We start from the raw sequence: 11,435 nt of genomic DNA, 5'->3' as shown, positions 1-11,435 counted from the left end.
GTGGGCTGTGAGCTAGTCTGCCTTGAGTTGTCACATTTCATTGCCTCGCGATAGAGGGTCTGGAATCCTTTCCCCCACCTCTCCTTCATTTGCAAAGTACCAGCATCCTCAAGGAATTTGCTGCATGAGGTTTTAGTACCGATCCCAGCTTGGGACAGGAAAAGCCATACGGCATTTTTGTAAACCATGTGATGACTCAGTTATCCATTGCCCTGATCAGTGTCAGCACTGAAGTAAACAGGCTGTCTTGTTCTGCTCTTGGAACATACAGGCTATAGGTAAAGGTAAAGGGACCCCTGACCATTAGGTCCAGTCGTGGCCGACTCTGGGGTTGCGGCGCTCATCTCGCTTTATTGGCCAAGGGAGCCGGCATTTGTCTGCAGACAGCTTCTGGGTCATGTGGCCAGCATGACTAAGCCACTTCTGGCGAACCAGAGCAGCGCACGGAAACGCCGTTTACCTTCCCGCCGGAGCAGTACCTATTTATCTACTTGCACTTTGACGTGCTTTCGAACTGCTAGGTGGGCAGGAGCAGGAGCTGCTGGTACATTGTACCCATAAGTAAAGGTAAAGGGACCCCTGACCTTTAGGTCCAGTCATGATCAACTCTGGGGTTGTGGCGCTCATCTCGCTTTATTGGCCAAGGGAGCTGGCATACAGCTTCTGGGTCATGTGGCCAGCATGACTAAGCCGCTTCTGACGAACCAGAGCAGCACACGGAAACGCTGTTTACCTTCCCGCCGGAAGGTATTTATCTACTTGCACTTTGACGTGCTTTCGAACTGCTAGGTTGGCAGGAGCAGGGACCGAGCAACGGGAGCTCACCCCGTCGCGGGATTCGAACCGCCGACCTTCTGATCGGCAAGTCCTACAGCGCCACCCGTGTCCCGTATACAGGCTATAAGTAGCACTAAATTTATGGTGGTGTGAATGGTTCACCCACACAGGGTGCTGAGCTGAGGGGGCACAAAATAATGCATCTGAGAGCATGCACAGAACAGAAAGCAAGACTTTGCTTGAACTCTGTTCCAAAAGGAATTATTGTGAAAATAAGAAAGATTTTGGGGTCGCCAAGTTTTGTCCTCACTCAGGCTGCCAAAGGCCACCCCTGCTATAAGCCATAGCGAACTATGTTAGGCAAAGATCAGAATATGACCTGGATGGTCGCCAGATTCTGTGTACAAATCTGTAGGCGCAGACCATTGCCCAACTCAAGAGAGTCCGGCGTGAAAATCCCCAAACTTGGTTCCATGGGTGACTCCAAGTCAACTCCCTGGGATAGTTTATTGTTGTACATTGTTTCTAAATTTATTGTTTTACATTGTTTTACAATTGTTTTAATTGTCTGTTTTAACCATATTTGCACATCAGTTCCTAATGTTGTGAGTGTTCTCTATTTCAGAGGCTTCTACTCTGCAGCCTCTTATAGTTGTTTTAACTGCGAGTCTTTTATTTCTTATGCTCCTACAGTTGTTTTAACTGCGTGTTTTTATTTGTTTTTAGTTCTTATCTGTTTTAATTATCAGTTTTTACCCATACATTATCCGTGTTTAATCTTGTATTTTATTCAGATGTTTTATCCTATGCTTGTTTCTTTGTCCTTATTTGCTCTAACAATTATCAGTTAAAAAAAAAATCCTAACTGCTATTTTATTTATATCTTGTTGTTGTTGTTGTTGTTGTTGTTGTTGTTGTTTTGTTTTGTTTTGTTTTGTTTTGTTTTGTTTTGTTTTGTTTTGTTTTTTATCCTGGTCTGTGACCGTAATAAAGTTCATTCATTCATTCATAGCAAACGAAATGCCAATTGGCCCACATTTGGCTCTGTTCTCCACTCGGCATGCCCTGTGGGCCAACAGCTCTTCACAATGGAAAGGTCTTCTGCCCCAGGACCAGTAAGTCAGTACTTTGGGGTAGGACTATGGTCTCTGGGCAATGGTGATGATTCTGGGGTGCCCCCTATGCCTTTCAGCCGTGTTCCTTAGCTTCCTCTCTTGTGATGATTTCACTGCTCATATGCTGGCTCTACAACAGGGAGGGGATCGATCCTGCACTGGGCCACCCTGATCCAGTGGCATAGAATAATTGCCTCCACCACGGCGCCTTAATTTTTAAATGCACTCTAATTGGATACGTGTTGAGGATCACCGGCCAAGGCCAACAGAACAGCTTGCTCTAATGATTACTCAGAATAAAGTCCCATTGCTTTGAGCAGATCTTCCTCCCAAGGAAATGTACTTAGGACTGCAGCCTTCATTGATCATTGGCTGCAGAATGGGTATTGCAGCAGCTGCTGTCCCCTGAGCTGGCTCCAAAGTACTGAGAATCATGGGGTGGGATGGAGAGGGAAGGTGAAAAGGAGGGGAAATCTGTGGATTTTTTTCCCTGTGGATCCACACACGAAAGCTGAAAGTAGTGCTTAAAATCAAACAATGCTGTATTTACTGTAAAAAGAGAGGGGGGGGGAAGAAAATCAGGAAAAGGAATTTGAGATGTAACAAAAAAAAGGAAAAAGAGTAGGATACAGAAACTGCAAACCCCCCAATGTACACATTATAATTTTTCCCATTTATCACACAAGTCGATGTTCAATGGAACTTGCTCTCAAGTAAGAGTGCATAGTTCAGAAATAGTTATGCTATTTAGTCAGCAATAGGCTCTCTCTTTTAGTTTGGAGCTAAATGTACCGTATTATATACTGTGGATTGATTAATTTATTCACTCTTTCCAGCTGGGTCAATAGCAGAAAGTTGTTGCTTTTTTGTGCCAAAATTCAAACTATACCTTTATAGGGAAAATATCTTCCCTTCTGAGTTTTATTAGACTCTTTCCCAATTAGAACAGCAGGCAGACATAAGGCCAAGAAGTGCAGCTGTTCTGTGTCATCTGAAGGCACCAGCTACCCTCAGCAAACCTCCATAAGCTTGATATTTCTCTTGTGAATATCACCAATAAGGTTAAGAAGTAAAGAATGCTTTTTTTTGGTCAGAACGATTGTTTCATCCTCTTGTTGCATGCCACCCTCCATCTCCAAGCAGTGTGATATTCCAGAGCTTTGTGTTTCCTTCCAGAAATGAGGCGCAGACTGTTTTATTTACACATATGTACAGCCTGAGCCTACGATGGATGGGTTCACAGCATTACCACTCCAGAGTCACAGCCTTGATTTCAAAACAGCCTTGGATTCCCTTGCATGTTTCCTCAGAAGTTAGTTGCGTGGCGGGTTCCCGCCCCCCCCCCCAGTGGAAATAAAGACATATGACACAATTATTAAGGTTAATGGGATAAATAAGGCCACAACTTTATTGGTTACAGGTGCTGAGCTTCAGCCCGTCCGCTTGAAGTCTGGGAAGGCTTAACCACCAGTAGGGGGAGTCCTACTGGTGGTTAAACCTTATGAGGCAACGATGCCTTATGAGGAACGGCTAAGGGAGCTGGGCATGTTTAGCCTGGAGAAGAGGAGGTTAAGGGGTGATATGATAGCCATGTTCCAATATATAAAAGGATGTCACATAGAGGAGGGAGAAAGGTTGTTTTCTGCTGCTCCAGAGAAGCGGACACAGAGCAATGGTTCCAAACTACAAGAAAGAAGATTCCACCTAAACATTAGGAAGAACTTCCTGACAGTAAGAGCTGTTTGACAGTGGAATTGGCTGCCAAGGAGTGTGGTGGAGTCTCCTTCTTTGGAGGTCTTTAAGCAGAGGCTTGACAACCATATGTCAGGAGTGCTCTGATGGTGTCTCCTGCTTGGCAGGGGGTTGGACTCGATGGCCCTTGTGGTCTCTTCCAACTCTATGATTCTATGATTCTATGCTGATGCACATCAACTAGGAACTCCCCCCGGGTCATAGATAGGGGGCGTGCCTTAGGCCCTCACCTCCCCAGGCTTTGGACAGGCCACGCCCCCCCGGAATCCTTTATCGGATTACCCTTCAATATACGGGGCAGGTGATAGCGCTACCTCCCCTCTTCCATCTGCAGAACTATACCAATGCCTAACTGCCAATACCAAGAAAGATGTGACGATTTGCTACGAGGCAGGCAAAAACCAAGTGGCTGGTGTCAATTTACCAAGTAGAAAAATTCCTACCAGGCCCCTTAACAGCAAGCAGCCAAGGTCCATAGCAAGGTCAAGGAACAAAAACCTTAAAGGGCAGGAGGGTGGGAAACAGGAACAGCTGGTAGGCGGGAAAAGAGGCCTGTGATAAATAGGGCAGGCCATGCCCCCAGAGCCAGCCGATTGGCTGGCCAGGGAGTGATGCGTGGTGGGGGCGAGAAGCCCGCAACCCCACCTCCTCTTCAGGGCGGAAGTGGCTTTCCACTGCATGTACTTGGTCAAGGGAAATTTCTTCCAGTTCTTCTTGAAATAACTTCTTGGGACCACCACGCTCAGTTCACCTAAGCCAATTTTTCCCTAAGAAGCACTGTGAAACTAGTTTTCCCTTTCTGGGTTTGTATCTACGACAAAGATGACTTGATGGTAAAGATATGATATATGCGCTTAATGTCTGTGAATCAGTACAGGTACACTCAGACTGAATCATGTTCATCTTTAGATAGTGAAGCTGAACTGAAAAAGCATGTCAAATGCAGAATACTGACACAGAAATAATATGCACTGGGAAATTACATGTCATTACGTACTCTTCATTACCACAAAAGAAAAAAATGTACCTTGGGTTACATACGCTTCAGGTTACATACCCTTCAGGTTACAGACTCTGCTAACCCAGAAATAGTACCTCAGGTTAAGAACTTTGCTTCAGGATGAGAACAGAAATCGTGCTCTGGCGGCGTGGCAGCAGCAGGAGGCCCCATTAGCTAAAGTGGTGCTTCAGGTTAAGAACAGTTTCAGGTTAAGAATGGACCTCCGGAACGAATTGAGTACTTAACCCGAGGTACCACTGTATATAAAAAGAGCTCAGCTGTCAATCTAAGAACCTTAACTATGACCACAACAATTTATATTTCTACACTGTCAGCTATATAACTACGGACAATCTGCATCACTCCTAATTAAGATTAGGCCAAACCTCCTTCGCTTTATGTCACTTTAGGCCTGCTGTTTGTTTTTCCATTCTAAGCCCAACACGGAATGATAGCCAATGTGTCAACTTAATTACAGTGAAGAAGTAAATTCGAGGCACAACCACGTCACCTAATCACAAAAAGTTGAAAAATGAAAAAAAAACACATTTTAATATACATAAAAAGCACTCTCTTCTGCTGTTGCTAAGGTATGCAGGGAACTATTTTGCTGGATTTGCACTTTGTCAATTTTAAAAACAAACAAGCAGAAAACAAAACATTCTGAAGATTCCCTGGGAGGGATACATACGTGAACTGTGCATCCTTAGTACACACTTTGAAATGAATCTATCTATAAATGTTAAACATATAGGATTGATTACAACATCCTACACGCAAAGATAACAAGCTTCTTTAAAACATGGAGAGAGCCAGTTAGATGATCTCTAAAGAAAGAAAATCTGGAAACTTAAGAAGGTTCAGGATAATACATCTCTCCAGGAAGAAAAGGAAACAGAAAGTGGTCTATTGTTATTAATCAATCAATCAATCAATCAATCAATCAACTTTGTATACTGCCTTTCATCCCAACAAATCCAAAACAGACCAATAACTCACCCCCCCCCCCGCATTTAACACATTTAAAAGGCAATAGAATGTTAAATAGCTGGTTATAGAGGAATGTTTTCGCCTGGCGCCTAAATATATCTAATGAAGCTGCCAGGCGAGTGGAAGAGGCTACACAAAGAAGTGTCTCAGTTGATGATCGCAGGGTCCAGGTTGGTTTACGTGGGGAGCAGAGTTCTAAGTTCCTCTGGTGAGAAATTAATGAAAGAAATGAAGGGAGACCAGAACCTGATCATTTTCATGAACTGGAGTCAGAAAATGGCTGCAAATTTCCTGGTAACATACTAACAGCAAAGTTGTTGATCATAAAATTTTGCTTGTGTTGTGTATTGTTTGTGACAAATGTTCCTGGAGCTTATTTAAATATTTGCAGTAAATCAAAGGGTTTCAATAACTGGAAGCATTTGAACCCAATTGGATCCAAATGTGGGTTTATTTAATGGAAGAACTTAGAAAATAAAATCGAAAGCGGTAAACTTATTGATGATTCCCTATGAAAGGCAATTCAGAAAGAAAAAGAGAAATGGTCACACATTTTGAATGTTATTTAGACATTCTGTTTGTGCAAAAAATAATATTACTCTTGTGGAAGTACAGCAATTGCTGGCAGTCCAAACATGGGACTTTCTCTAAATCTCATTGAATTGATTAGCCATAATTCAGTGCAGTTGTCATAAAATGGACTTTCTACATATTTTACATAAAATACAAAATGATTTCCTCCCATTGTTGGGGGGAAGTGTTCACGGTGAGATAATTTATACGATTAGAAAAAAAGCGTAATCCTTGCTACCTAATTGTAAATTCAGATGTTTCTTACCATGACCATATTTGTCACATTATCAGCTACGTCCATCTTTATCCTGGAAACAAAACCAGAGTCAGGCAGTGGTTTAAGTAGACAAAACCATGAACAGATTAAAGCAAGAAATCAATATTAAAGATGCCCAAAGAAAAGAATACAGTAATGGGGCAAATGGCAAATATGTGCACAATGGTATTGAAGCCCTTATATTAAATGATTATTCAGCATAAATTGTACTCTAGACCCACTGAAATTAGTGGCATGACTAAGTTAGGTTCATTCACTTCAGTGGATCTACTCTGAGCAGGACTTAGTTTGATACCACACAAATTTGGCAATATTTATCATTTTGGTTCAACTGTTTTTTGTTTTTTTTTATTGCATTTTTCTCCTTAGTTTCAAGGAGATATATTGTTTCATATAATTTCTAGGCCATTGACTGTAATAAGGTTGATGGCAATGATGAAGTCATAACAAAAGAAATCACAAATAAATGTGACAAAGAGGAACACTTCGGCACAGAGCAAATTTGATCACATAAAATTCTGTTGCTTCTTCACACACGGGAATCAGCCTTAGAAAACTTCATCAATTCTTGCAAACACTGCTGTGCTGAAGGAAGAGAGTGTATCTCCCCTTCTGTTTTTATAAGGTAAATATGGAAACCTTCTTGCTTGTCTACTATTTGAACTAAAATAGTAAATACATGAACAATAGTAAACATTATAGTGAAGTAGAGAATGCTTTTAAACAGTCACAGTGACCTCTAATTTTATGGCTTGAATAAACCTGAACGGAGCATAAGTAAGGGAATTTCAAGAGGCCTAATAATGCAGTTGGTATCTTGCTCATTGGAATTTTTATTATTATGCCACTGATGAAATACATGGTGAACAAAAGAGATTTACGGAAAGTAAATAGCCGGAGGCAGCAATAAAGAAGCAGAATAGCATCAGATCACTTCTCTGATACACGGCATAGTATTTTGACAGATGAGAAAGTGAAGCAGGGGTTTTTCCCCCCAGTGATCTTTAAACCAGAACCCAACAGAAATCAGTGGAATTTGGCCTGCAGTTAAACGGATGAAGGCCTCCAAGATTCAACAAAGGAAAATAAATGTTCCACTTACATATTAAAGCTACTGTCCTAAACATATTGATTTGGCAGTAAATTTAATTAAAACCAATGGAGCTTATGTCTGAGTACATGGGAGGGCAGTGATGGGTAAGCATTTGAAAGAAAGCATTTCCTTACATTCCCAAACTGGGATATTTATGAAGCTTATCCTATCTATTTTCATATTATATCATACAATCGTCATATTTTTTATTCAGTAAACTAGGAAAATTTCAACGTCTATTCACTGTCATTATTTTATTGTATTTATTAACTCATTTATATTCTGCACGGTCCTCATTTAGACAGTTCCAACAATTAGTGCACTGTCATTGCAATTTATATCTTCCAATATCAACTTTAACCAACTGATCTATTTTTTTTTCCAGTGAAGGGGTCTTGGGAATAATATTTATTGGCCAGTGTTTGCGACTCAACATTTTATTAGAAAGCCCTGCTGTCAAATGATTTTTCTGCTTTCCTCAAAGTCCCCAAAAGAAAGGTAGGTCAGACACACAACATTATTTTACTTCTTTGTTACTACAACTTCTCAGATGGGTACATTATATGTATATATCTAATGTGAGAATTTGTAACAAAAGGACGTACATTAATTCTCAAACCTGAGCCTTTGTAATTTCACTCCCACGTCCCCCATCTCAGATCTGGGGGGGAGGGGGATAACTACCTACAATTAATACAAGACTAAAAAGCTGCGACAACATCTGGAATACAGATGCTTTTTATAGACATTATTATTTGAATGCTCTTTACCAAAGACCTTGTGGTCATGATCTTCTTCCCATTTCCTCTACAATGATAGTAAGACTACTGAAACTCTAGAATAAGCATTTTGAGAATGACACTATTGCCACTATCTAAAAGCAAGTTGCTGAGTCAACCTTATGATTTATCCTAATTTCATGGCAAATTGCTTTGGCCCTTTGGTAACCTAATAACTTAAATAAACTAGGGGCTTCTGTTCACACAGCCAGTCAGAAAGCTTCTGGGCAACCATTTGCAAAAATGTGCTGATGACTTTGTTCTTCATAGCTATTTTACAGATAGAATCAGCGTGTTTAGGGGTGAATCCAGACTTAGCCCACCTGTAGAAATCAAGGGAACTGAAGTTAGTTACTGTGTGTTTTCCTCTCAATAAAACTAGCTGCTTGTTTATTTTTTTTATTTTTATTTTTTTTAATTCTTTTTATTCAGTTTCATTTGCTACATACACAAAAAAGAAATAAATTAAAGGAAAAATACATCTACACATAAAACAAGGAAAAAATAGAAAAAGAAAAAAAGACTGATACACATAACAAATTTAGGCACATAATTTAGATACACAAACTGACTTCCTTCCCTGCTGATTTCGGGTTTCTTGATTTAAAAACTTCATTTTCTACAGCTGGTATTAATTACTGGTTTATACATCGTAAGTTTTATAACAGACCTGCTATAGTTGGTAAGTTTTTATAATTTCCTTCAATATAGACCATAAATTTATTCCAATCACCAATTAACTTTGTATTTTTTTGATTTCTAATTTTTTGCGTCATTTTTGCCAATTCAACAAATTCAAATAATTTTGTTTGCCAATCCCTCACTGTTGGTATGTTTGTGCTTTTCCAGTTTTGAGCGATTAGTATTCTGGCCGCTGCTGTCGAATATTGAAATAGAATTTTATCTTCTTTCCTAATTTCTTCTCCAATAATTCCTAATAGAAAGGCCTCTGGTTTTTTAGGGAATGTGTACTTAAATATTTTTTTTAATTCATTGTAGATCAGATTCCAGAATTTCTTCACCTCCTCACATGTCCACCACATATGTATGAAATTACCTTCTTTTATTTTGCATTTCCAGCAGGCCTTATTTCCGGTCTTGTACATCTTGCTTAATTTTACTGGTGTTATATACCACCTATATATCATCTTCTCTAGGTTTTCTCTAATTGTAACACTTGCCGTAAATTTTATTCCATCATTCCATAATTTTGACCATTTTTCATATTCTATGTTGTGCCCCAGATCCATCGCCCATTTTATCATAACCTCTTTAATTTCTTCGTCTTTTGTATCCCATTCTAGTAATATATCGTACATTTTAGATAGTAACTTGGTTTTGCTTTCGATTATTTCAATCTGGAATTTGGATTTCTTTTCATTCATTCCTACTTTTTTATCTTCCGTCCATATTGCGTTTATTTGATGGTACTGTAACCAGCCTGTTAATTTTCCTTTCATATCTTCGTATGGTCTTAATTTCCAGCTGCCTTCAGATCTTATCAGTAGATCTTCATATGTCAGTCTTTGCTCTTCCATATTTACTTTTTTAATTATTAGGATATCTGTTGGGGACAACCACCAAGGTGTTTTCCATTCTAAAAGTTTTTTGTTTTTCTCCCAAACTTCATATAATGCTCCTCTAATAATATGGCTTGAAAACCCTTTGTGAACTTTCTCTTTATTTGACCACAGATAGGCATGCCAGCCGAACCTATTGTTAGACCCTTCTAAATCTAATAAATCGGTGTTTTCTAGGGTTATCCAGTCTTTAACCCAGCACAAGCAAGCGGCCTCGTAGTATAATTTTAGGTTCGGAACTGAAAACCCCCCTCTTTCCTTTCGGTCTGTAAGTAGTTTAAATCTGATTCTCGGCCTTCTCCCCTGCCATATGAATTTCGAAAGGGTTTTCTGCCAATCTTTAAATATTTTAGGACCTCTAATTACTGGAATATTTTGGAACAGGAACAACATTCTTGGGAGTACGTTCATTTTTATTGCCTCCATCCTGCCCATCCACGAGAGTTTGACTCTATTCCAAATATCTAGATCTTTTCTAATTTCCTTCCACGTAGTTGAATAGTTGTCTTGGATTAAATTTATATTTTTTGGTGTGAGCCATATTCCCAAATATTTAATTTTTTTTGCCACCTTGATTCCGTATTGTCTCTCTAATTTTTCTCTTTCGTCTTTTCCCAGATTCTTAATCATCATTTTTGTCTTTGATTTGTTCAATTTGAAACCGGATAGCTTGCCGTATTCCTCTAATACCTCCAGCGCTTTGCTAATACTTTCTTGCGGCTCTACCAAGGATAACATTAGGTCGTCTGCATAAGCTTTTAATTTATATTCCTTTATTCCTACTTTAATCCCTTGGATCTCTGGTTTTGTTCTTATTTTGTTCGCTAACACTTCTAATACCATGATAAATAAAAGCGGGGAGAGAGGGCATCCCTGTCTTGTTCCTTTTTCGATTTTAAATGTATTTGTAAGGTTATTGTTTATAATCAGTTTAGCAGATTGGCTTGAATATATTGCCTCTATTCCTTTCATAAACTCGCCCTCTATCCCTGCTTTCTCCATGGATTTTAGTAGGAACAACCAAGAAACGTTATCAAACCCCTTTTCCGCATCTATAAAAATCAACGCCGCCGGTACTTCATTGTTAGTTTCCAAATATTCAATTATATTTATAATGTGTCTTACATTATCTTTCAAAAACCTATTTGGAAGAAATCCTGCTTGGTCTTTGTGGATTAAATTTACTAAACACTTTTTCAATCTGTTCGCCATGATATCTGCAAAGATTTTATAATCATTATTTAATAAGGATATCGGTCTATAATTCTTGATATTCAATTTATCCGTATCCGGTTTAGGGATTAGCGTAATATGAGCCTCTCTCCAGGACTCTGGTATTCTTCCTCCTCCTAAGATGTTGTTCATAGTATCCCGAAGCGCTGGTATCAAATAATTTTCTAAAACTTTGTAATATTTGGCAGATAGACCGTCCGGTCCCGGGGCCTTTCCCAATTTCATTTTTTTTATAGCATTCTGGATTTCTTCTGTTTTTATAGGTT

The sequence above is a fragment of the Podarcis cretensis genome (genome assembly GCF_951804945.1).
Source record: "Podarcis cretensis genome assembly, chromosome: 13".
Lineage (NCBI taxonomy): Eukaryota > Metazoa > Chordata > Lepidosauria > Squamata > Lacertidae > Podarcis > Podarcis cretensis.
The sequence above is the reverse complement of the archived record's forward strand: the minus strand, read 5'-3'. Positions refer to the sequence as shown.